General features: G+C 40.2%; 1 pseudogene; it reads right to left on the bottom strand.

The window, feature by feature from the left end:
- Positions 1-3,941: 3,941 nt before the first annotated feature.
- LOC148011179 (uncharacterized) lies at positions 3,942-5,950 on the bottom strand (annotated as a pseudogene).
- Positions 5,951-27,935: the final 21,985 nt, after the last annotated feature.

A 27,935-nucleotide genomic window follows, 5' to 3' on the forward strand; every position in this document is an offset into this window, starting at 1 on the left:
CCACATTCCTGATTGTCACTTTGTTCACGGGCTGCATATCCTGAATAAATCTCAAAGTACCATTCTTCTTTGGTACAGTAAACCACCTGTTAGAATAGGGTGCAGAAGAGGGTTCCAAAATCCCCATTTTAATCTTCTCATTCAGCAACTCTATCAGCTTTGGCAAGTGTGCTTTAGGCACAGGTATAGGACGTATATTCCATGGTACATGAGGAACAGTGAAGATGACCATAGGTGCAACCAATTCGGATTAATGCAGCCAATTTCATGTGGAAAGAAAGCAAATGCCTTCCCATGACGTCCAAGCATCTCTCTAAAACATTCTTTTTCCACTGGAAGCAAAAAATCATCATTTCCAACCTTCAATTCTGCAAGAGTTTCAACTGTAAACTTATGTCCAATATTTGCAGGATCCCTCAACATAGGCTGCTTCATAGCTTTTTCAATCTGTTCATCACTATCAGAAGGAAGCGGGCCTGCAACCGGCTTAACCTTCTTATCAACTGTTTTATATTTTGTGTCAACCTTGGCATCATTCAAGCACTCTTTTCTTTGCTGCAATTTCTGCAAATTTTCAGCATCTTTCAACTCTGTTGGCTGAAAAATTTCAGCCTTTAGCTCTATGGACTGCATGGGTGCAGTCTGAAACTCTGTATGCAGAAATTTTTCTGCATTCAACTCTGTTGGCTGAATGAATTCAGCCCTCTGCAATTCTATTAGGTAATCAAGATCAGCCATAAATTCAGTTTGCTGAATTTTCTCAGCCTCTAACTCTGTTTGCAGCATAAAACTAGAAATTTCCTGAAACATTTCCAAGGTTTGCACAGGTATGATATTTGAACCCTTGCATACATCACTTTTCAGCATTGCTCTCATCTCAAACAATGTATCTGCATAAGACATCCCTTCATACAATCCATCCACATGCTCTTCTGCTTGCAAAATACCTGCATTCTTCAACTCTTTCTCCTTACGACCAATGTACTGCCTGGCAGCTCTAGGCAAATCTGAAATTTTCTGATAACTTACTGAACTATCTGAAGTAAACCCAACAAAGTTATTGGAGAAAGACTGGCTGCCAGGAGGCGAGCTCTCCTCTTTTCTCCGCTCCGTACCACTGGCGTCTCGCAAGACAGCGGTACCTAATGAAAATCCAACTCCTTCGCAGGTAGTGGTGCCTCACGCAAGGAGTCCCTGTTTCTCGGATGATTTACCCCAACAGTCATAAACTGAACAGCTCGCATACCATCTTTACTGCGTATCCGCGCATAAGCTGATCCGTCATCCATCACTTTTGTTTCCATTCTTGCTTCTGTAATGAAAGGCTGTCCAAGAATAATCGGATAAGAGCATGAATCCTGAACAAAGCAATGATAATCCTCTTCAACATTACCAATAGAAATTCAGATACTCGGACAAGCAGCATACATATCACCAGAAGTATTATTGGCGGCTCTCATGCGCCAGCCATGCTCTGCATCCATACGCCACTTGCCACTCTCATAAACACCTTGAGCAATAAGATTAATCTCAGAACCATGATCAACTAAAGCAATCAAGGGAATTTGTTTCTCTCCAATCCTTACCACTGTCTCAGTGGTTGCTCTAGCCCAATGACTTCGTGAAAAATGGCTGCAAGGAATGAGAATAGGGGTCTCATCATCTTCATACTGCATAGGCTGCACTATTTTCTCCGATTGCGGATTAACAGAAGCATTCTCAACCATCACCGCATCATCATGCTCTTCCCCAAGAGCTCCATGCCACAATCCCTGTAAACCAGGTCCTTCCATCGCATGTCGTTTCCTCCGCAAAAGATCCTGCATCTGATCCTGTATTTCTCTTCTAGCAATCCCAAGAGCCTCTCCAACAGTAAAAGTGACTTCACTATTCAAAATTCTTTCATGAAAAATCTTACTCATATCCGTTTGCATATCAAGGTTTGACAAGAGCTTGAATCCTGGCTCTTTTCTTGGTTGCCTCTTTTCCTTCTGCTTGTCTTCCATTGGTTGATCAGAATCTGTTTGAGCTAGAGAATTTGACATAGGTGGAGCTGTAACAGGTGGTGAAACAAAGTCACCCCCTCTAGTCTTTTTGGAGGAGCTAGGACCCTTCTCATCTCTTCTTCTCTTTTCCTCAACCATGGCATCTAAACCCTGCGTTTTAGCCATATAAGCAAAAATAGAATACCTGTCAACAGGAGAATCCCATCCTGTTTCTCCTCGGATGCTAGAGCCCACACAAGTCATAGTAGAAGTTTGAACTTTCCCTCTTCTCGCTATCTCCAAGGCAGATGACCATAAAGCAGAGTCTCCATCAGATTTCTGCTCAAGCTGGACTCCAAAAGCTGAAGCATCTCCTCTAACACTCACATAAGCTGATCGCGCAGCCATATCATCAACAAGCTTCTTCATACCTCCCTTACCAAAGTTCGTGTCAAGAGGAGCGCCAGTCTTTGTCAGCCATATCTTCCCATCTTGTCCCCAGAACACTACATTCTTCTTACGTGCTTCCTGAAAAGCATCACAATCTCTGCAGTGTTGGTGCTCTGTACTATCACACCAAATACATCGTCGCCCTTTTCTTTGACCAGCTGGAAAAGTAGTCACTGGAGCAGGTGCTACAGCAGGTACTGACATAAGTTGCTCCTTTAACTTACCAACTTCAGCTTTGACTGCTTCAATTGTCAAATCCGCCAAGCCTTTAATAACATCATCTACAGATAAGGGCACTGGAGCAGTAGGAACTGGTGGATTCACAACAGGAGGAGTAGGCTTAGGCAAAGAAGCAGCAGGGGTAGAAGAAGAAGTCTCCAAGGATTTTTCAGGAACTGATCCTGTATTTCGATGCAATCTTACTCTCCTGCGCTGCTTCTTGACAAGAGCATTCACAGCATCAATGACATGTCTCCACTCAGTCTTTAAACCTGAATCAGTAGCTTGATCTTCCAAAAGATCATCCAACTTTTCCTGTAAATCAGCATCTGCAGCTTGCAAAAATAACTCCACTTTCTGCAGCTCCAAAGCTTGCTATTCAGTCCCATCCAACTGATCATAACGGCTTTCAAATTCTCGTAGAAGAGCGGTAACAGAAAGTCCCTTATTAGGCATAGAAACCCATGCTAAAAAATTCCTGCGATTCATAAGACCTGTATCCTCCAGGAAATATTCATCTTTTAATGCCTTTTTAAATTTAGCCCCCAACCTACATGTGCCTCTTGAATTTCTGCAATTCGACCTTCAAGAGCGCGCACCACGATCCGCAAGAAGTAGCGGCTCCAATCATCTTGAGAAACCCCAAAAAACTTCATCTTTTCTTCATACAAATGCAGGTAAGTTGACACTTGCTGGCCATTAAACTGCTTCATCTCCTGTTGGACAGCTTTCAAGGCATCCATAGCATCACTGTCACGTTTTGCATGAGCTTGCTGCTGCATATACATGGTGAATGACTGAAACAGGTTCTTCATGACATTATCATCTGTCATCTCTTCTTGCGAGTCTCCCATCTTGCTGATGACGCAGCACTTTCACGTCGGGTTCACCAGAAATGTCAAAGAGATCGTGCAAGAGCTGCAGAACACGGGGTTCAAGGTACAGCAATGGAAGAGTCTAACAAGAAGAACTCAAATTTTTGATGTCAAAGTTCATTATATTGCTTGTCAAATTAGTTACAAGAAATTCATGTTCATGATAATCCGAAGTATCTCATAAACTGTTTACATTCAGGTGTATGTTGACAGTTGCAGTAAGAAGGTAAATACTCTTCACATCAGCATATAGATGCAGGTAGGTAACTGCATGTGCTACATCAATAGCAATGTCCAATCTTGTAGCCAAGTCAAGAACTGTACCAAATTGACCATCGAGCATTCCTTATAAAAACAGGTCCATAAACTTTGAAGAAATCCTGTGGAGCCAAAAATTCACCTTTTGACAAGATCAATCAGCACCTCGTAAGCCTTCAATGCTTATGCGAACCACATCACCTGGCAAAAGATGTTTTGGAGGATTGAAGCTAGTTCCAACACCAGCAGGCGTTCCAGTGGCTATAATATCTCCAGGCTTCAAAGTAATACAAGCTGAAATAGCCTCAATCAGATCAGGAATAGGGAATATCATCTGTGATGTTCTTCCATCCTGCCTCAATTCTCCGTTTACCCAGCAACAAATCTGCAGATCTTGCCCATTAATTTGAGAATCTGGAACTGCTGATTTTTTTTTTTTCCCAAATACATGAGACATGGCAGATTCCTTTGTAATTTTGTACCCTTCTTTTCCAATGATTACTGCTAGCTCTGTCATGCTACTTCATAGTACACTTGTGATGAAAGTGCATGAGGATACTTGATCAGCTCTCCAGGTCCAATGACTGATTGTGGTGCCTTTGTAAACACTATCAGATGCTGTGGAATAGCTGGAGCAGTTATTCCTGGGGCACTTTTCCATGTGTCGACTTCCTTCACATGATCAGCATAATTTTTGCCAATGCACATAATTGCTCCAATCTTTGATATTGAAGTCAAAGTCAGGCGACACATTGAAAGCATTCTGCAGCAGAGGTGGATGAGATGGCCATGCCTCTGCAGTCGACAAGAGGAGCCGGCCTTGAGAGACTAGATTTGCAGGGGAACGACCAAGACCAACCGAATTGCCGTGAGAAGCCTTTGGTGGCGCACTTCTATGTCCGATAGCACCCTGAAATGCTCATGTGCCTCAGACTGGCAAAAAATTTCCCTTTGTCTCCTGTAGATTCTTTCAAAGTTGCAGAGATTCCCTCTGTTTGATCGTCTTCAATTTCCCCTTTTCCTTCATGTTTTCAATCTGCCATCTTCTTAACACCTCTCAGAGCTTGACGATGCCAAATAGATTGCTAACGATGATCCACTCCTCCTTCTTGAATAAAGATCTCGACGATCTTCCTTTCTTGACTTAATCTGCTTCAACTAGCGAAGATCCGTCATCACTACTGCACAAGCTACTTGGGGAAGGTCACCATCGTTGTTTTGGCGGCAAAAGATGTGATTCCTGATCCGAAAAATTCTATGTCGTCACATGGCTCGTGCACTCGACAGGATGAAGTAGAAGATCATTACAGGACTATATCCTGGCCTTTCTGAGTCAAGAGGCTCAGTCTTATGAATCATACAGGTATTGGATGATGTCCATATACGTATGCTTTCTCACCCCGAAATGCCATTCTGTAACACATCCGTGGACAGAATTATCAGTCATATGTGGCTCCAGCGTACTCACCCCATCATCCTCTGTTTTTCGCATAATACTCCAGCACTCTGTTCCTCCCGCCTCCCTCCTGACCAAGGTTTCCACACACGGTTCCAGATTTAGAGCTCTTTTCCCCCCAATTAGCATTGCTCCCTCCTCCTTTCGCCATATCAAGCTTTTTCAAAAAAAATATCCCCTTTTCTCCCAGAATAGACTCTTTTATTGCTGCAGGAATGGCTGCTTCTGCACTATTTCGCCTAACTTTTTACCCCCTGGTTTCGCTATAGCATACCTCTTCAGACTGATCTGAAAGCAAACATTCCCAATCCTCAGCATCGCTGCTTTCTGCAGTCAAACTGTAAGTGGAGCTCATAAGTTTGATCGTTATCCGGACTTACTAGCTTGGCACCACCTAATAATAAGCCTGGTAATATCTCTCGGTGCTCCATTGTAAGTTTCAGCTTTTCCTTTTCCGACACAAGTTTATTTACACCAATCATGGATTGTATGTGGACCTTGACATTAGAATCCACAAGACATCCTCTTGCTAGCATTTCCTCTAGAACTTCTTGTACCTTATCTTTAAGACAGGCCACACCATAGGCCTCTAACATCAGATTGTATGTGAGTGAATTTGCACCAATACCATCAGTTTGCTTCATTTCTTGATAAACACGTTCTGCCTTTTCCATCTGTCCACTGTTTATGTAAGCCTTTATAAGCATATTAAAAGTAGCATGTGCAGGCCGTACATTCACAGCCTTTGCCCTGTCGAACAAAGACTCCGCTTCTTTTTAGCACTTCAATTGCAAATACATATTCATGGCACTGTCAAAACATGGTTGGAGTGGTTTGAGGTCAGTCTTCTCAACTTCAGATAGTAACTCCAGAACATGATCAGTGTGCAATGCATTAAGGGAATATATACATTGGATGCGGGTACTGAAAGGACGGATTATCATAATGCATCAATCACACACAATGAATCACACGCAGAAATTAACACAAATGCACAACAAAAGAAATGGAGGTGTATACGACTCGGATGCGCAGCAACACGACAGCGCGCCATCAAAAACGGCCCCCCCCCACGTTTTGCGCCGTTTACTCTCAAAGAGCTCTAAGCTTAATCAATTAAGCTAAGTCAACTAAGGCTCACTTCTATAAGTCACCAAACTCCAGGTCACAAAAAAAAAATCAAGTTCAGCAAGTATTTTCTGATCAAGTTCTGCAAGTTTCACAAATGGAATAAGTTCTGCAAGTCTGCAACTCTCCAAGTCACATAAGTCTGCAACTCTGCAAGTGAGACTAGTCAACTGGAGTCAGAACTGACTGTGCTCAAAACTCCTAGAAGGGCTGTTCCTGCGCAGAAACTCCGAACTGCAAAGTTGTTCATTGGAAGGTACCATACGCAGGTTTGCTGAAGCATTTTCAGCATACGAAGAAGGATAAATCACAGATTTTCTAAAGATTGAGAAAGCTATACCCAAAAACACATAAGCCTTGTATTCCCGAACTTGAGCTACGCTCATCCCGCTAACTAGATTTTGAGTGAGAAAGGTCTTTTGAGTTTTACAGGATGACGGAACCACATATGGATGATCTTATGGCTGAAGGCGATTTACCTGAACCTACGATGGAACAAAAACTGGACTTAATCATGATGCAATTGGAAGAAGAACGAAGGGCTAGGCAAGCATTGCAAGCTCAACTGGAAAATTTACAAAGAGCGTCTACCGATAAAGAAGAACCTCAAGCTGAAGATCTTATTCGACGTACCATCGATGCAACTCTCGAAGCTCAAACCATTCGCAAGGAATCAAAGATAAGTAAAAGAAGTTTCAAATTCCGTACTTTCAATGGCATACGAGAAGCAAAAACTGTTCTAGCATTCATTAGTCAGTTTGACGACTATTTCCATGAGGAAACCTATGTAGAAAAAGATAAAATCAAGTGTGTTACTAATCATTTAGTAGACAGAGCATCTCTTTGGTGGACTGTAGTACGCAAGAGCATAGAATGTCCTGATACTTGGGAAGATTTCAAGAAGAAGTTCATGCAGAATTTCCTTCCACCGCAATTTCATGAGAAAGCTATTAAGCAATGGGATCTTCTCCAACAACGGGATCGTGAGCCTATACCTCAGTATACAGAGCGTTTTTGGAATGCATTACTCTAGCTACGCATGCTTGAAGACATACCAGAAGCGACACATAAGCGCAAGTATATGTCTGGACTCCTTGGGCATTACTACGCTGAAGTTAACATGTTCAAGCCTGCTACCCTTGAAGACGCCATTTCACTAGCTCACGACACTGAAGATAAGCTACGAGGTAGAGACAGACGACCACAGCAATTCCAAGCCAATGGTAACTATGGATCAAAACAATTCAATTCTAATTTTAGAAGATTTAATCCAGGTCGTTTCTCTTCATCATCTTTCCATAAAAATTGGGCAAAACCACCTACATTACCATCCAATGTCAATCAAAACCCTAAGCCTATTCCACAGCCAAATCCTAATGTACCTAGACTTCCTGCCATTGCAAACAATGTAACCAAAGCCAAGCCAATAGTATGCTATAAATGCCACAAGCCTGGACATCTAGCAGTAAATTGTCATTCAAAGAAGCCATTAGCTCATATCAACTACCTTGGAGCAATGGACGAAGACGAATATGAAGATATGCCTGATTTCACTGAAGATGAGGACGACACTACTACTACTTCCGATACTTTACCAGATATGCCTACTCCACATTCTTTATTGACTATGAAATGTTTGGTGCATGGAAAGGAAAACACTATTTTGCATGATGACGATAGTACTCATGATTTTATTTTAGCAAAATTGGTAAAAGAATTGAAGTTACAGATTGTATCTACGCATTATTGCATAAAAGCTGCATTTTAGGCACTAGGTATAATGGTACACAGGAAGTGCAAGACTTAGAGATTCAAATTGGTTCATACACTGAAAGAATAAATTTCTTAGTTGTTCTATTACAATCGAGTGACATTATTTAAGGCATGCCTTGGCGACACGAGCATAATCCAGATATAGACTATTCCACACACTCAATGAATATTAATTTTCAAGGAAAATCTATTACATTATATGGTATGCATGCATCTAATGTTTTTCCACTACTTTCGCATACTCAAGCTAAACGTGCATTACGCAAGAGTAGTAAATCTTATCTCATTTGGGTGAATGAATTGCAAGTCAAAGAAAGTCATATGCACCCTAGGCATAAAGAATTTCTTGCATATTTTAAGGACTGTTTTGCAGAAGACCTACCACCTGGTTTACCTCCTTCATGTCCAGAAGACCATAAGATAGATTTGATCCCTGGCACACAACCACCTTGCAAAGCACCATATAGGCATAACCAGATAGAGCAAAAAGAAATCCAGAGCCAAGTTGAGGAATTACTAAATAGAGGATTGATTAGACCTAGCAGTTCTCCATTTGGTGCACCTGTTCTGTTAGTCAAGAAAAAGAATAATACCTATCGTATGTGCATTGACTATTGCGCTTTAAATAAGATCACTGTAAAGAATAGGTATCCTATTCCTAGAGTTGATGACCTTATGGACAAACTGCAAGGATCTGCTATATTTAGTAAAATAGACCTTAAGTCTAGTTATCATCAGGTGAGACTAGATAAGTCAGACATATTCAAGACTGCATTTAGAACACAGTTTGGTCATTACGAATTTTTAGTCATGCCATTTGGATTGACTAATGCACCTGCTATGTTTAGTAGAATGATGAACCGTATATTTCTAAAATATCAGTATTGTGTAATTGTCTTTTTTGATGATATTTTGGTGTTTAGTCAAAATGAGAAAGAACATTATGAGCATTTGTCATTTGTTTTTCAATTATTGAAAAAAAATCAACTGTATGCAAATCCTGAAAAGAGTGAATTCTTTAAAACAAAAATTGAGTATTTAGATCATATTGTATCATCTGATGGAATTAAAGTTGATCCTAAGAAAATTGATGCAATATTGAATTGGCCTGTACCTAAAACCGTCCATGAGTTACACTCATTACTTGGTCTTGTTAGTTTCTATAGGAAGTTTGTACGTAATTTTTCATTACTTGCTTTACCATTAACCAAACTTCTGAAGAAAGGAATTGAATATCATTGGACCGAAAATCAACAGAAATCCTTTGACTTACTGAAACATGCATTAACCCATGCCCTTGTTCTACAGTTTCCTGACTTTAATAGACCATTCTTTCTAGTGATGACCGATGCTAGTGGATCAGGAATAGGAGCTGTACTTTTGCAAGACAATCATCCTATAGCCTATTCTAGTTGTAAGTTGAAATCCTCTGAGCTGAAATATTCCACATATGACAAAGAACTATTAGCAGTTGTACAAGCATTAAGACAGTGGAAACACTACTTAATGGGTTCAGAATTTATGATTAAGACCGATCAGCAAAGTATTAGACATTTACTTAGCCAACCCCAAATCTCTGACCGTCATATCAAATGGACCTCATTTATTCAAAGTTTTCATCCTATCATCCAATACCAACCCGGAAAAGAAAATGTAGTGGCTGATGCATTGAGTAGAAGACATGCCATTCATAATATTTCTGTTATATCTTTTGATTCTTTGATTGCTATGAAAGATACATATCATCAGGATATCACTTTTCATACTGATTGGAATAAATTAGTTCAAAATAATTTTATTCCTATTGATTCATTGTCATATCATGATGGATTTATGTTTTATGAAAAGAGATTGTGTGTTACAATTCCATTCCGATCTTTTCTTTTGAATGAAATTCATTGTCCCCCATACCAAGGTCATAGAGGTATCATATCTACTTTACGTACATTAACTGAAGATTTTTATTGGCCGCATATGGATGCTGATGTATCTAACTTTGTTTCTGAATGTTTGATTTGTCAAAGAGTTAAGAGACATCATGGAAAATACTATGGATTACTTATGCCTTTATCTATTCCATCTAAACCTTGGGAACAAATTTCTATGGATTTCATTACTGGTTTACTTAATACTAAATCTAACCATGATATGATTTGGACAGTTGTAGATAGATTTAGTAAACAAGCATATTTCATTCCATGTAAGAAAACTTTAACAGCATCACAGGCAGCACAATTGTTTTTGAAAACTGTTTTTACTAACCATGGATTGCCAAAAATTATTATTTCAGATTTTGATTCTAGATTTTGTAACAAATTTTGGATTACTCTGTTTGCTAATCTAGGCACAAAGATTGATTTCTCATCTGCATTTCATCCAGAAAGTAATGGACAAACAGAAGCCACTAACAACACAATTCTAGATATTTTTACGTGCATATACTATTTCTAAACCACAGACATGGGACACACATTTGCATTTATTACAGTTTGCATATAACAATACACCACACACATCTACAAAGAAAGCACCATTTGAAGTGATTTATGGATATAGATTATCTACACCTGTTGCATCTTTGTCAAATAGAATTCATAGTGCTGATGATATTGCTAGTATGCATAATACTATTTTTGATGAGGTTAAAGATATGATTGCTAAAGCCGAGCAATCATATACCAAACAAGCCAACAAGAAAAGACAGGCAATGAATTTCAAAGTTGATGATTATGTTTGGTTGAGAATAGAAAAACATAGACTGCAAAGTGTAGATAGACATCCCGTTGTCAAATTAGCCCCCAGATTCTATGGACCATTTAGGATCATTCATAAAATTAATGACAATGCATTCAAGTTAGAATTACCACCTCATTGGAAAATTCACAACACATTTCACGTTAGTTTATTGAGACCATTTAGAGGCCAATTACTTGTACACCCTGTTTATGAAAACCCACCTTTATTAGAGGAAGAGACTGAAATACTTAAACCAGAAGCTATTATAGACACTGATTTTATGACCACTAGAACTGACCGAAGGTATTCTAGATATTTAGTTAAATTTAAGAACCATCCTGTAGAGGAAGCACAATGGATGCACGCTAGAGACTTAAATGCTTTCCCCACTCTGTTAGCTCCACATTGAGCTAATAGCAATTGAGGTCAATTGCTATCCCACCCCGGGGGTATGATGCCAGGAGGCATATTTCATGGTGGATTTCGTGCCACGGTGGATTCCGTAAACTTTGATGACCGGGGCTCATACACAAAATGGATTCTTTGTGCGAGAAGTTGATGGGGACGCCTGTCCTTTTCGGGTGTTTCATTAATTTAGTGTGTACATGGGTGATTCCATAGCGGGTGATTCCGCAAAATGCATATTAAATTAATAAACGTTTATGAGTTTAGAGTGCGCACTCGTAATAAATTAAGGTTAGGATTTATTTCTAACCAGTTGATTTATTTATGTAGCTGAAGACTGCTAGGTATTTACTTTTGTCGGTTTAATTGTATTATTTTACTAACGATTGTGAATGCTTCAGTTGATGTGTAGAGATAGCAGCAGTGGCGGAGGAAAGCATTGGTGGATAGCGAGTATTCGATCTATGGATTATATTCTGATAGGCGCCACGCCTATATTTTGTCATGCCTATTTATTGAGGCATTGATTATTTATTATTATTTTGTATGCGCATGGGTGCACGGTTATGTTATTTCTATTTGGACATTGTATTGGGCGTGCCAGACTCTTTGGGCACCGTCCATTAGCTTTATTCCTATTTTTGTAAAAGCAAACTCAAAAGCTAAAAGCTTGATATATTTTTGTAAATTGGGCTATTATTGAGCATGAAGATGAAATATACATAAAATACATGCTTTGTGAAGCGCTCACACAAGGCATGGGGGGAGATTGCACCCAATTGGTCTCTTGCTCTTGTCGTTCATGCTTTTTACCTTGTAACTTGTGCAAAAAGTAGAGTTCATTGTTCTTGGGGACCTTCCGGCATTCACTACGCGAGCATACAGCATCCGATCTGCACACCAAGTTGTTTGAGTTGTTCCTTTAACTCAATGGCTTCAAGAATGGACATCTTATAGGGCCTTTTTGCAACTAGATCAGCTCCTAGGGTTAGCTTAATCTCATAATCCACTTCCCTAGGTGGTGGTAATTCAGTTAATTCTTATGGGAACACATCCACATATTCCTTTAGCCATGATGGTTCTTCGTTGGTGTCCTCTACCTGATCTGGTTTGTTTAGCTTGATTAGGTAGACGGGTAATCCCGTCCTTATTCCTTGAACTATTCGTGTTGCCTTAGCTAGCTGGATCTTTGGTTTACCTGCTTCACATTGTGTTGTAACTAGCTCACCCTTAGGATTTTGAAAGAAGACTTGATCCTTTCCATAATGAATGTGAGCATCATTGGGGATTAGCCAATCCATCCCAAGTAGACATTCATGGACACCTAGATCCATTACCCTAAACCTAACACTTGTAGACTCGATTCCGAGTAGGAATTCCATCTTAGTAGTTTGTCTAGTGCAAGTGATTTCTCGCCCCATTTGCTAGTTCGACAAGTAGAGTGGTTATCCCTAAACTTCTTGCAGACGTTGGTGAAATGAAAGAATGAGTGCTACCACAGTCAATCAAGGTTTCAAATTCCTTACCTTGGTAGTCTGATGATGTTTGAATCACCGAGAATCGGTGGTTTGGCCCATTCTTATGGAGAGTGGCATGAACGGTTGCCCTCTCAATCTCGACTTCCATGCATGGATCTTCTTCTTCATCTAATCCTTTAATGGTAATATTGGAATTTTTTGCCCTTCCCAATGCTAGACGATCGCGGCCATGGGTATCCGTGGCTTGGCCCCTGAATTTCCCTTGATGGCGATCATCGCCAAATTTGGGACATTCCCTTTTGAAGTGCCCAGGTTCATTGTAGTGGAAACAACACAAGCTTTGATCACTTCTTTGAGTGGGGACAAAGTCATTGATTACATTCGCTCTTGGCTTCTTTCGTTGGCCTTGACCTTGTCCTTGCGCCCTTTTAATTTGAGCTCTTGAAATCCCCGAATTTTGGTCTCTGTAGGCCCAAGGTTTGGACTTTGGCTGGACTTCATGGGCAATAGGTCCTGCTTTTATCAATGCATCTTGCAAGCTCGAAGGAGGCATTGATTCCAATCGAGTGTTTATTGGTGTATTCAGCCCATCATAAAACTTTGAGACTTTTTGGTGGATACTCATTGTCATGGCGTATTTTAGCAAGGAAACAAATTTCGAAGTACACCTCTAGAGATAGGCCCAACTGTTTCAACTTGAAGAACTCATTCATCCTAAGAGTTCTATATGTAAGGGACACGTACCTTCCCTGCATTGCTTCCTTTAGTTTTTCCCAAGTTATGGTGCTTTCGGTGTGACTTCTTGGCCTTCACACCATTGTTTCCACCATAGCCTAGCTTTGTTAGTGAGCTTGAGCTTAGCAATCATGGCTTGGTTCACAGGTGTTGTTCCAGTTGCATTGAAATAGTCCTCCATAGCCTCAATCCATGTTTTGGCATCAACTTTAACTGTCTTCTCTTTTCCGTTAAATTCTGGTGGTTTAATTTGTTTGAGAAGAAACTTCTTCTCTTGTGCCTCTATTGGGCTTAGTGCAGAAACAAGATTCTAGATCTGCGCTTGGGGTTGTGCCTCATAGAAGATGAATAATTTGATAATCTTCAAGTCTTCCAACCACTTTAACCTCTTTCGATTGTTTTGAAGATAGGCGAGTCAATTGGCATCTATGTAGTAGTATCCCACGCTCCAAGTCCAACGCCTTTCCACTGATGCCAGGAGGCATATTTCACGGTGGATTGCGTGCCATAGTGGATTCCGTGAGGTTTTACCATGGATTCTGTAAACTTTTGTTTACCGGGGCTCATACACAAAGTGGATTCTTTGTGCGAGAAGTGGATGGGGACGCCTATCCTTTTTGGGCGTTTCGTTAATTTAGTGTGTACATAGGTGATTCCACAAAATACATATTAAATTAATAAACATTTATGAGTTTAGAGTGCGCACTCATGATACATTAAGGTTAGGATTGATTTCTAACCAATTGATTTATTTATGTAGCTGAAGACTGCTAGATATTCACTTTTGTCGGTTTAATTATATTATTTTACTAACAATTCTGAATGCTTCAGTTGATATGTAGAGATAGCAGCAGTGGCGGAGGAAAGCATTGGAGGATAGTGTGTATTGGAGTTATTATTTATATTTTGATGGGCGCATACCTTAGGCATGGAGCCTATATTTTGTCGTGCCTATTTATTAAGGCATTAGATTTTTTTTTTGTATGCACATGGGCGCACGATTATGATAATTGTATTTGGACATTGTATTGGGTATGCATGACTTCTTGGGCGCCCGCCCATTAGCATTATTTCTATTTGGTACTAAAGCAAACTCAAAAGCCAAAAGCATGCTATTTTGTAATTTGGGCTATTATTTGAGCTTGAAGATGATTAATACATAAAATATATGCTTTGTGGAGCGCTCACACAAGTCATGGGGGGGATATTGCACCCAATTGGTCTCTTGTTCATGTCATGCATGCTTTCTACCTTGAGTTTTGTGCGAAAAGTAGAGTTCTTTTATTCTTGGGGACCTTCTAGCTCGCACTACGTACGCTTACGGAATCCGATCTGTGCACCAGTGGTATCAGAGCGAAGCTGAGATCGAGAGCTTCCAATCGCTACCCATCTTGTGTGAAGGCAGAGCTCCTAGAACAATCGAACTCTACAGTCAGTTTCATTGCGAATGGTCGATACGGGTGGATTCTTGGTGGTCAAGAACCTCTATCTACAGCCTCTGATCGCGAAGGACCAGCCTGAGGAAGCAGAGGACCACATCAACATCTCCCTTTCGAAGTCATTTTTCCACAGACAATAACAAATAAGCTTCCATAACTTCAAAAGTTTAAGCTTAATTCAAAAGCTTAAGTAAGCTTAAAAAGCTTATTTAAGAGCTTAAGCCCATAAATTTCGACGTATGTGGCCGCGCCACCTTCAAAACAGATTGGGCAGCGGAAAAAACGCCCCCCCTAAAATTCGTCGTCAGTTTCACTGAAACTTATAAGCTTAAGTTACTTAAGATTTAAACAAGCTTAATCACTTAAATCTTACAAGTTCAAATTTACCTACTCTACAAATCCTGCAAGTCAGTAGAGATCAAAACTGACTTATTCCAAAAACTCCCATAAGGACTGTTCCTACGCAGAAGCACAGAACTGCAAAGTTGTTCCCTGGAAGACTCTGTTTGCATATGCAAACTTGCTGAACTAGTTTCAACACACACAGAAGGTCATACACAGATCTTACGAAGACTACAAATTTCACAACCGCAAAAGACGAAGACCGAAAAAGCCAAACAAAAATCTATAAGCCTTGTATACTCGACTTTGAGCTACGCTCATCCTGCTAATTGGATTTTGAGGGTGTGAGGTCTTTTGGATTTTTACAGGATGCAGTTGGATGAAGAACGAAGAGCCCGACAAGCTTTGCAAGTTGAATTGGCCAATTTGCAACGATCTACCACCAACAAAGATGGACCACAACCTGAAGATCTTATCCGATGTATCATTGATGCAACACTCAAAGCTCAATCCATCCACAAAGAAACAAATATAAGTAAAAGAAATTTCAAATTCCGTACTTTCAATGAAACTTGAGATGGAAAGATTGTCCTTGTATTCATTAGTCAGTTTGATGATTACTTTCATGAAGAGACATACGCTGAAAAAGATAAAATTAAACGTGTCATTAATCATTTAGTCGATCAAGCATCTCTTTGGTGGACTGTGGTTCGTAAGAGCATAGATTGTCCAACTACCTAGGAGAGTTTCAAAAAGAAATTTATGCAGAATTTCCTTCCTCCTCAATTCCATGAAAAAGCCATAAAGCAATGGGATCTTCTTCAGGAAAGATATCGTGAGCCTATTTCCTAGTACACCGAACGTTTTTGGAATGCCCTACTGCAACTCAGAATGCTTGAAGACGTACCTGAAGCGGCTCACAAGAGCATGTTTATGTCTGGATTACTTGGGCATTACTACGCTGAAGTGAATATGTTCAAGCCAACAACCCTTGAAGATGCAATTTCTTTGGCTCATGACACTGAAGACAAGATTCGAGGAAGAGACAAGTGTCCACAACAATTTCAAGCTAATGGTAACTATGGTTCCAAGAAATCCAATTCAAATTTTAGAAGATTCAATCAAAGTCGTTTTCCTTCATCATCTTTCCGTAAGTCTTGGACAAAACCACCTGCTTTGCCATCAAATACCAATCAAAACCCTAAGCCATCCTCACAGCCAAATCCTAATATTCCTAGGCTTTTTGCCATTGCAAACAATGTATCTAAAGCCAAACCTATAGTGTGTTACAAATGCCATCAACCTGGGCATCTAGCAGACAATTGCCAATTGAAGAAACCACTTGTCCATATCAATTATCTTGGAGCAATGGAAGATGAAAAACATGAGAAAATGCCTGACTTTACGGAAGATGAAGATGACATTGCTACTCCTTCACATATTTTACTAGGTATGCCAACTCTGTTAGATATGATCAATGCCCCACCCTCATTAGGTGCTACCAATGATCCATGGTGCTCAAAGTTGTAAGGCCCCCATTATGAGGAGAAGCCAAATGTGAGCCCGGACATTGGTTGAGTCCTGACTTGTATATCAGATGAGGTCTATGTGACCGGATGGCAAAAAAGGTGACTGTTGTGGGTCTAATCTTTGGGTTAGACGGAGTGGTTAAGCTGGTAGCAACTCGAGGCACATTGCATTGAGTTGCGTGGTAAGGGAGTTAAAAGGGGCCCCTGAAATATTCCCTGGAATATTCCCTGGCCGACTAGTGGAGGCTCATATGGTAGGTCGGTCAGTAGGCCGACCTAACGACCTTCGCGGGCTATAAAAGCTAAACCCCTTCGCAGCCATCAAACACTCATCTTTCACCCAGTCAGAGTTGTTGTTCCAGCTAGCCTTAAGCTCTTCACCTATCTTCTGTCTAGATCGCTATCTAAGCTTCACACAGTGGAAGCGCACGGGTGGACAGAGCCATCTTTGTATCAGTTGTTTGGAGTTAAAAAAATTTACTGATTCTCCTCTTATCTGTTGTGTACTCTCTATCTCTTTCTCAGATTCTATTCGCTGCGCCGTGTAATATTTTACAAACTCCACATTCTTTGTTGACAATGAAATGATTAGTGCATGGAAAAGAAAAGATTATTTTACATGATGATGGTAGTACACATGATTTTATTTCTACAAAGTTAGTGAAAGAATTGAAATTAAAAACTCTTTCTACATATTATCGCATTAAAGCAGCATTCGTAGGCACAAGATATAATAGGACACAAGAGGTGCCTGATTTAGAAATTCAAATTAGTGCATACACTGAACGTAGAAATTTCATAGTTGTACCTTTATAGTCAAGTGATATTATCCTAGGTTTGCCTTGGTGTCATCAGCATAATCCTGACATAGATTATTCCACGCATTCAATTAAAATTCATTTTCAAGGAAAAAAAATTACATTGTATGGTATGCACACATCTAATAATTTTCCACTACTTACTCATACTCAAGCTAAAGGTGCATTACGTAAAAGTAGCAGATCTTATTTAATTTGGGTGAATGAACTTCACACTAAAGAAAAACATATGCACCCTAGGCATAAATAATTCCTTGCTCAATTTAAAGATTGTTTTGCTGAAAATTTACCACATGGGCTACCTCCTTCACGTCCTGAAGATCACAAAATAGATTTAATTCCTGGTACACAACCACCATGTAAAGCACCATATAGGCATAACCAGATTGAACATAAAGAAATTCAAAATCAAGTTGAGGAATTATTAAACAGCGAATTAATTAGACCTAGTAGTTCTCCATTTGGCGCACCTGTTTTATTGGTAAAGAATAATAATAATACTTATCACATGTGCATTTATTAAAGTGCCCTGAATAAGATTACTATTAAGAATAGATATCCGATTCCTAAGGTAGATGATCTTATGGATAAACTACAAGGTTCTGCCATATTCAATAAAATAGATCTTAAATCTGGTTATCATCAAGTGAGATTAGATAAATTTGATATATTCAAAACTACATTTAGAACACAATTTGAATATTATGAATTCTAGTGATGCCTTTTGGATTGACTAATGCACTTGCTACATTTAGTAGAATGATGAATTGCATATTTTTGAAATATCAGCATTGTGTTATAGTATTCTTTGATGATATCTTGGTATTCAGTAAAAATGAGAAAGAGCATTATGAACATCTGTCTTTGGTTTTCAAGTTGTTGAAAGATAATCAATTGTATGCTAATCCCAAAAAGAGTGAATTCTTTCAAACAGAAATTGAATATCTAGGTCATATTGTGTCATCAGAAGGTATTAAGGTTGACCCTAAGAAGATAGAAGCAATATTAAACTAGCCCATACCTAAAAATGTGCATGAGTTATGTTCTTTTCTAGGTCTTGCTAGGAAGTTTGTGCGAAATTTTTTATTACTTGCTTTGCCTTTGACTAAACTTTTAAAGAAAGGTATTGCTTATCATTGGTTTGATAATCAACAAAAATCTTTTGATTTATTAAAACATGCATCAACCCATGCTCCTGTATTACAACTACCTGATTTCAATAGACCATTCTTTTTAGTAGTTACTGATACTAGTGGATGTGGAATAGGAGCTGTACTTATGCAAGATAATCATCCCATAGCCTACTCTAGTTGTTAACTGAAACCATCCGAACTTAAATATTCTACATATGATAAAGAATTGTTAGCTATTGTACAAGCTTTGAGACAATGGAAACATTACTTAATGGGTTCTGAGTTTCTGATTAAGACTGACCAACAAAGCATTAGATATCTCCTTAGTCAACCCCAAATCTCTGACCGACATATCAAATGGGCAGCTTTCATTCAGAGTTTTCATCCCCTTATCCAATATCAACCAAGTAAAGAAAATGTAGTAGCTGATGCTTTAAGTAGAAGACCGACCATTCATAATATCTCTGTCATATCATTTGATTCTCTAACCCCTATGAAAGATACTTATCATCAAGACATTACTTTTCAAGATAATTGGAATAAATTAGTTGGAAATAACTAGATTCCTATTGATTCATTGTCTTACAATGATGGATTCATGTTTTATGAAAAGAGATTATGTGTTACAATTACATTTATATCTTTTGTTTTGAATGAGATTCATTGTCCTCCATATCAAGGTCATAGAGGTTTTATATCTACTTTACGTACATTGACTCAAGATTTTTATTGGCCACATATGGACACTGATGTATCTAACTTTGTTTGTGAATGTTTAATTTGTCAAAGAGTTAAGAGACATCATCGTAAACAGTATGGTTTACTTATGCCTTTATCTATTCCATCAAGACCATGGGAACAGATTTCTATGGATTTTATTACTGGTTTACCTAACACTAAAGCTAACCATGATATGATTTGGACTGTTATAGACAGGTTTAGTATACAAGAATATTTCATTCCATGCAAGAAAACTTTAACAGCATCTCAAGCAGCTCAGTTGTTTTTGAAAACTATTTTTACTAATCATGGTTTACCAAAAGTTATTATTTTTTATCTGATTCTAGATTTTGTAATAATTTTTGGATTACTTTGTTTGCTAATCTAGGAACAAAGATTGATTTTTCATCTACATTTCATCCTGAAACAAATGGACAAACAGAAGTTACTAACAGTACTATCTTACATCTTTTACATGCTTATACTATTTCTAAACCACAGACATGGGATACACTTTTGCATTTACTTCAATTTGCATATAACAATGCTCCACACACAACTACAAAGAAAGCACCGTTTGACATAATTTATGGTTATAGATTGTCTACACCTGTTGCATCTTTATCAAATAGATTTCAGAGTGCTGATGATATTGCTAACATGCATACTACTATTTTTTATGAGGTTAAAGACATGATTGCCAAAGCCCAGAAATCATATACAAAACAAGCCAATAAGAAAAGATAGGCCATGAATTTCAAAGTTGATGACTATGTTTGGTTGAGAATAGAAAAACGTAGATTACAAAGTGTAGATAAACACCCAGTTGTGAAATTAGCACCTAGATTCTATGGACCATTTAAGATCATTCATAAAATCAATGACAATGCATTTAAGTTAGAACTACCACCACATTGGAAAATTCACAACATCTTTCACATTAGTTTATTACGACCCTTTAGAGGCCAATTACCTGTACACCCTGTTTATGAAAACCTACCTTTGTTAGATGAAGAGACTGAAATCCTTGAGTCTAAAGCTATCATAGATACTGACTTTATGACCATAGAACTGGCTGTAGATATTCTAGATATTTGGTCAAGTTTAAAAACCATCCTGTTGAAGAGGCCCAATGGATGCACGCTAGAGACTTAAATGCTTTCCCCACTCTATTAGCTCCACATTGAGCTAATAGCAATTGAGGAAAATTGCTATCCCACCCTAGGGGTATGATGCCAGGAGGTATATTTCAGGATGGATTCCGTGCCACGGTGGATTCTGTAAACTTTTGTTTATCGGGGCTCATACACAAAGTGGATTCTTTGTGCGAGAAGTGGATAGGGGCGCCTATCCTTTTTGGGTGTTTCGTTAATTTAGTGTGTACATGGGTGATTCCACAGCGGGTAATTCTGCAATATACATATTAAATTAATAAACGTTTATGAGTTTACAGTGCGCACTCGTGATAAATTAAGGTTAGGGTTGATTTCTAACCAATTTATTTATTTATGTAGCTGAAGACTGCTAAGTATTCACTTTTGTTAGTTTAATTGTATTATTTTACTAACGATTGTGAATGCTTCAGTTGATGTGTAGAGATAGCAGTAGTGGCGGAGGAAAGCATTGGAGGATAGCGTGTATTCGAGTTATTACTTATATTTTGATGGGCGCATACCTTAGGCATGGCGCCTATATTTTGTCGCGGCTATTATTAAGGCGTTGGATATTTATTTATTATTTTTGTATGCGCATGGACACACGATTATGATAATTGTATTTGGAAATTGTATTGGGTATGCTTGACTTCTTGGGCGCCCGCCCATTAGCTTTATTTCTATTTGGCACTAAAGCAAACTCAAAAGCCAAAAGCGTGCTATTTTGTAATTTGGGCTATTATTTGAGCTTGAAGATCATTAATACATAAAATACATGCTTTGTGGAGTGCTCACACAAGGCATGGGGGGGAGATTGCACCCAATTGGTCTCTTATTCATGTCGTGCATGCTTTCTACCTTGAGTTTTGTGCTAAAAGTAGAGTTCTTTTGTTCTTGGGAACCACCCTACCATAGGAAACACCCATCGGGGATTCCGCCCATCCGCTTCCCTCAATAGGTGTACTTTAGTTATGTAATTAGCCTTATCACTTTTAAGTGTGACATGTAAAAGCAACTTCCTTAATTAGCCTCTTAAAGGACATGGTTCGTTCACGTAATCTTATGGCACTGACACGAAAACAAATTCACATAGGTACCTTGGAAATGAACTTAATATAAGCACTTTATGAGAGATACAAGTCTTGTTCAAAAGGAATAATATCTGTAATCCATGAGGATGCAGTTTATTTCTTCCAAGGCTCCACCTTGCACTAGTAACAAGGGCCCTAGAGAATATTTCTCGAGTCACGCTGATCATTTGAGTAGGACTTGGAGGTAGGGAATTTCTAGCCAGAGCCCCGCTGGCATCCAAGCATCCTCCTACGTTCAAACCAACCTGCAGAGAGACCTCTCATGGCACGTTTGGTCCATGTTCCCATCATGGCTATTTAGAACCCACTTGGCTACGCTTGGTGACCAATTGGGAGTGGTTTGGCGCATACTCCAAAAAATGTGATTCATTATTTCCATTTCTGTTACGAGTTTGGATTATACAGTTTTTTACAAGCGGTGTTCCTTGTAATGTGTCCACTTGTATCTTCAGGACACGTCTTAGCAGTCCATCGGAAAGGATGTCTAGAAAGCTCCACCTGGCACTCCCATGGAATGTTACAGGGTTTGCAATCTAGGACTTTCCACGTCTACCACATAGTGGAAGTATTCCGGCCGTTCCCACTTAGGACTAATCCACAATCTGCCCGAAGGCTATCTAGCAATCCATAGGGATCACTAATCCAAGATTCCGCCTGTAGACCAGTATGCGGGCCTCGAGATCCAATCCCGAGTTACGTTAGCCTCTTGTGCAGGACTCGGAAGGGGAGGGACTTACGGCCAGAGTCCCCCCTGGCACCCAAGCCTCCTCCTGCTCTAGGTAGCACTCAACGGAGAGACCTCTCGCAGCGGGTTTGGTCCACTTTCCTGGCGCGGTTAACAACCCCCTTGGTTAGGGTGAGGCAGGCAGTCGGGGATAACTAAAGCTGCCTCTCCCTTCAGGCCTTCAACCTGAAGTATTAGATATCCATTTATCCTTTAATTCTTTGATCAAACAAAGCAAAACAGTGCTCTTAAATCTGTAACAAGCACAATCATTTCCATTGTTCATTACTATTGGCCAACTGCTAAGGAGTGAATCCTTCTTTCCGAATGCATCCAGCACTCGATTCGGGAACTTCCGACTTGGTAAGATCCCCTATATCCTGGGTTAGGGTCTTACCCTATTAACCCGACTTGGTCAATACCTTCAGTTCATATGTTATTCCAATTTATTGGTTGGTCTCTTGCTTTCAAGCAATTATCTTTACCCCAGAAAGATACTATATTAGGACGATCATTCATCTTCTTGCAAGATTTCTTGCGTAAGAATCTGCCAACCTCATTCCGACGAATTAGGCCATTTCCTTGCGATCAATTCACAAGATCGTGCGACTCTACCACTTGTTGCACAGGTGTCGCATCAAGCTATGGGACTATTTACCCTTCAAATGGAGTCACGAAACAATCTATTCATGATTACATTAGGGTGACGTTGTTAGTCCTAGGGTTCCAAGTTCCATCTTTTTTTTAGCAAGGGATTCTTAGGGAACAACCCTAGATCACTTCTCAAGTATGTTCCAATATCCCTACATTCCGTGGATGTGGGCAAGTCTTTAGGGTATAGGAGTTTCAGCCTTGACCATACGAGCGACTAGGTCACGTGTTAAATCCTAGTTATTCTTTGGAATTGAATTAACTCTTCCTAAAAGAGTCCCTTTGCGGTTTTTAGGTGTTTAGGTTTAAGTCAACTTGTTTCATTCTTGAAGATAATTATGCTATCATTTCCATAAACACATGACTCATTGCCTATGCGTAAGTTGATTTTCAACCCTAACTTTTTGGTTTAAGATCAAGCATAGGTTAGGTTGTAGCCTAATTCCAATTAATCATCCTATAACTTACAAACAAGATTCATGCTAAAACATGTAGCCTTTTCTAATAATTATGCAGTTGAAAAAAGATATTTATACCAATTGACTAGAGTTATTCAACTTAAGAATCATTTCATGCCTTGCACTTTCCTATGGATTCTTAGCACTTTCCATAATGACTTATTGCAAAGAAGATATGTCTTAATAATGAGACAAGCAATTTATACTCCCATGCCTAATCGGAGTGCACTATCTTAATTCCGTTTTGTAAATATGGACATTAATCTAAGTTCAGTTCATTGAAAAGCTCAAAAACTACTTACTAGAAATGCATATCAATTTTCTGCTCACTTTATTTTGTTCGTTTTATTGAAAATACTAATGGCCAAACTCTTTTGGCATGAGCTAATTCTTTCAAAATTAACCAAAGTATTTAAGAAGAAAATGCATTTTATCTCCAAAAATTATCTACGCTCGATTGAATTATAACAACAAAAAATAAAAATTAGGAAGGAAAATCTGGACTTGTGGTGAGATGTCCACGTGGATGCTAGGAGATGATCCTCCTGCAGTTCCGCCTTCGGCTTTCTTAGGAGCCATTGGGGATGCGACCTTTCCGTCTTGGATGCAGATTTATGACCTTGGCCGTCACCTTTTTGTACGCGTAGCTCCCTTTGTGACAACTTGCACCGTCTTTCGGAAACGGTTTTAGAAGGCTTCTGCCTTGAAGTAGGGATTTCACGATTAGGACCTTATAACCGTCAAGAATCACGTTGTGGAAATTCCAAGGCTTAAACTCCGATTTTTAAAGAAAACCCGCTTTGTAGGGTCGATGGAAAAAAGGGTTTGAAACCTGGAAGTGAGGATTTCATGAAAAAGGGGGTGCTTAAACCTCGGGAGGGTTTTAAATGGTCTTCGTGGATCGGAAAAGGAAGGAAGGAGAATGTATAACCTGCTAGTGAGGGGTTAAATCACGGAGTAACTAGGCTTTCAACCCACTTGAAAGGTATTACGAATGGGCATGAGAAGGGGCTTTGAATCCCGAGGGGGGGGGGGGATAGAAAATAGCTCTTGGTAGAAAGGAAAAAGGGGGGAAAACAAAGGGGAAGGAAGGGTGTATGAGACCTTTGAAGAGGGTTATTTTTTGTGAGAAGTAGAAAGGCCTTAAAGAGCCCTAAGGAGGAAATTTTTGCATGGGGGTGGAAAAAGGGCTTAAGGATGCCACATAAAGGTGCTTCAAGGAAAATTTAAGGGGGGGGAAAGGGGCTTATAGAGCCCTTAGGAGGAAATCTCGTGTATGGGGGTGTTATATGCAAGAACACATGAAAGGCTTTTGATTCCTGGGGGAAGGGGGGTGTTTTAACAAGCCCACATGAACCAAGGATAGAGGGGAAAAAGAAAGGGTATGAAAGGGGGCTTGGGAAGCCCCCTTGGAAGCTTCCAAAAGCTCTAGAGAGCTTCTACACATGGAGAGCTTACGTGGAGGAGAGGAAAAGAAACTGATTTCTGGGTGGCAGTGGCATGATTCCCACGGTGGCATCAACTGTCTCTCCATCCTTCACGACTGCCTAGCGTCTCCATTCCTCCTCTCCCTCTCACGGTAGCGGCAGTGCCTTCTCTTGCTGAACAGCAGCCCTCCTTCATGGCACGTTGGCAGTCAGACTCTTCCTTCCTCTTACCCTTATGGCAGCGACCACCACCCCCTCTGCTCTCATGACCCTTGATATAAATAGGTGAGGGGAGGAGGATCCTCCCTCGCCTGCGTGGCATCTCGCATGCCTTCTCCCCCACTGGAAGCTCCAGCAAGGAGCTTAGTGGCCTTGTTAAACCCTTCTTCTCCAACACGATAGTTATATCGGAGGATATTACATTCTCTCCCCCTTGGAGGAATTGAGATATCTTCATCTCGAGACAAACTGGGGATATTGATGGTTGAGAGTGCTTTCATCTATCCAAGTGGCATCCTCTTCGGGATAATATTTCCACTGGACGAGGCATTCTCTCATAGTTCTGGATCTCAGTTGTCTCTCCCTAACATCTAAGATCGTGTCGGGCCTTAGTTCAAGGACTCCTTGACTAGGCATTACAACTTATTGGTCATCAGGTACATGGTTAAAATTAGGTACATACTTTTTCGATAGGCTGATATGGAATACATTATGAACCTTTAGGTTCTCCGAGAGTTGCAGTCTATAAGCATGAGGTCCTAGGCATTTGAGGATCTTGTATGGTCCAAAATACCTTGGACTTAGCTTCTTGCAATCTCTTGAGGACAGGGAACTCTTCTTTGGGCGTACGCGAATGAAGACCATGTCTCCTTCCTTGAAGATTCTATCTTGACGCTTCAAATCCGTGTATGCCTTTTGTCTATTCTTGGCGGCTTGGATGTCCTGTCTTATTGACTTTATTTGGTCATCCATCTCTTCCAACATTTGCCTTGAAGCTTCAACCCTCAAGGTTGGATCTGAGAAGTTTAGGGGACTTCGATAGTCATGACCATACAATGCTTGGAAAGGGGTCATCTGAATGCTTTGTTGGTAAGAAGCATTGTAGGCAAATTCAACCAAAGGCAAGTATTGAATCCACCTTTTTGGCTCACGATTGAATTATAACAACGAAAAATAAAAATTAGGAAGGAAAACCTGGACTTGTGGTGAGATGTCCACATGGATGCTAGGAGATGATCCTCCTACGGTTGCGCCTTGGGATTTTTTAGGAGCCATTGCGGACGTGGCCTTTACGTCTTGGATGCAGATTTATGACCTTGGATGTCTCCTTTTTGCACGCGTAGCTCCCTTTGTGACAACTTGCACGATGTTTTGGAAACGGTTTTAGAAGGCTTCCTCCTTGAAGTAGGGATTTCACAATTAGGACCTTACAACCGTCAAGAATAACATTGAGGAAATGCCAAGGCTTAAACTCTGGTTTTTAGAGAAAACCCGCTTTGTAGGGTCGATGGGAAAAAGGGTTTGAAACCTAGAAGTGAGGATTTCATGAAAAAGGGGGTGCTTAAACCTTGGGAGGGTTTTAAATGGTCTTAGTGGATCGGAAAAGGAAGGAAGGAGAATGTATAACCTGCTAGTGAGGGGTTAAATCACGGAGTAACTAGGCTTTCAACCCACTTGAAAGGTATTACGAATGGGCATGAGAAGGGGCTTTGAATCCCAGGGGGGGGGGAAAGAAAATAGCTCTTGGTAGAAAGGAAAAAGGGGGGAAAACAAAGGGGAAGGAAGGGTGTATGAGACCTTTGAAGAGGGTTATTTTGTGTGAGAAGCGAAAAGGCCTTAAAGAGCCCTAAGGAGGAAATTTTTGCATGGGGGTGGAAAAAGGGCTTAAGGATGCCACATAAAGGCGCTTCAAGGAAAATTTAAGGGGGGGGAAAAGGGGCTTATAGAGCCCTTAGGAGGAAATCTTGTGTATGGGGGGTGTTATATGCAAGAACACATGAAGGGCTTTTGATTCCCGGGGGCAGGGGGTGTTTTAACAAGCCCACATGAACCAAGGCTAGGGGGGAAAAAGAAAGGGTATGAAAGGGGGCTTAGGAAGCCCCCTTGGAAGCTTCCAGAAAGCTCCAGAGAGCTTTTGCACGTGGAGAGCTTACGTGGAGGAGAGGAAAAGAAACTGATTTCTGGGTGGTAGCGGCACGATTCCCACGGTGGCGTCAAATGTCTCTCCGTCCTTCACGACTGCCTAGCGTCTCCATTCCTCCTCTCCCTCTCACGGCAGCGGCAGTGCCTTCTCTTGCTGGACAGTAGCCCTCCTTCATGGCACGTCGGCAGTCACACTCTTTCTTCCTCTTACCATTATGGCAGCGACCACCACCCCCTCTGCTCTCACGACCCTTGATATAAATAGGTGAGGGGAGGGGGATCCTCCCTCCCCTACGTGGCATCTCGCATGCCTTCTCCCCCCTAGAAGATCCAGCAAGGAGCTTAATGGCCTTGCTAAACCCTTCTCCTCCAGCACGGCAGTCGGCTAGAGGAGAGAGGGATTATTTTTTAAAAAATTTACCATTATTCTAACCTAAGAGGGAATTCATATACAAAATGTGTAGTTAGATTGGAGGATATTACATTCCTAAACTTACAAGCACAAATGATGGTGCTCGAGACATCTGCTAAGGTGGGGTTACTATCTTTGACTCTTGGTGTTGGTCATTCTTGCCTTGGTGTGGCGATTCCAATATCCACCAAGGGTTAGGGCATACCTTCTTTCCAACCCCACTCTTGTGTGATAGGAGCGAGCAATCTATATCCAATAGTTATTGGATGGTACTAGCTTGCTAGTCTTTAATCGAGGGCTCTTGTCATTGGAAGAGACAACACTCAAACCTCTTGTATTAACAACAGATTGCATCATGGTTAAAGGTGATATCTTGAATGTTGTTTCAGCTTTATCG

This window comes from Lygodium microphyllum, chromosome 28 (genome assembly GCF_053477565.2).
Source record: "Lygodium microphyllum isolate KBCC chromosome 28, Lygodium_microphyllum_v1.1.10, whole genome shotgun sequence".
In the NCBI taxonomy this organism is placed as follows: Eukaryota; Viridiplantae; Streptophyta; class Polypodiopsida; order Schizaeales; family Lygodiaceae; genus Lygodium; species Lygodium microphyllum.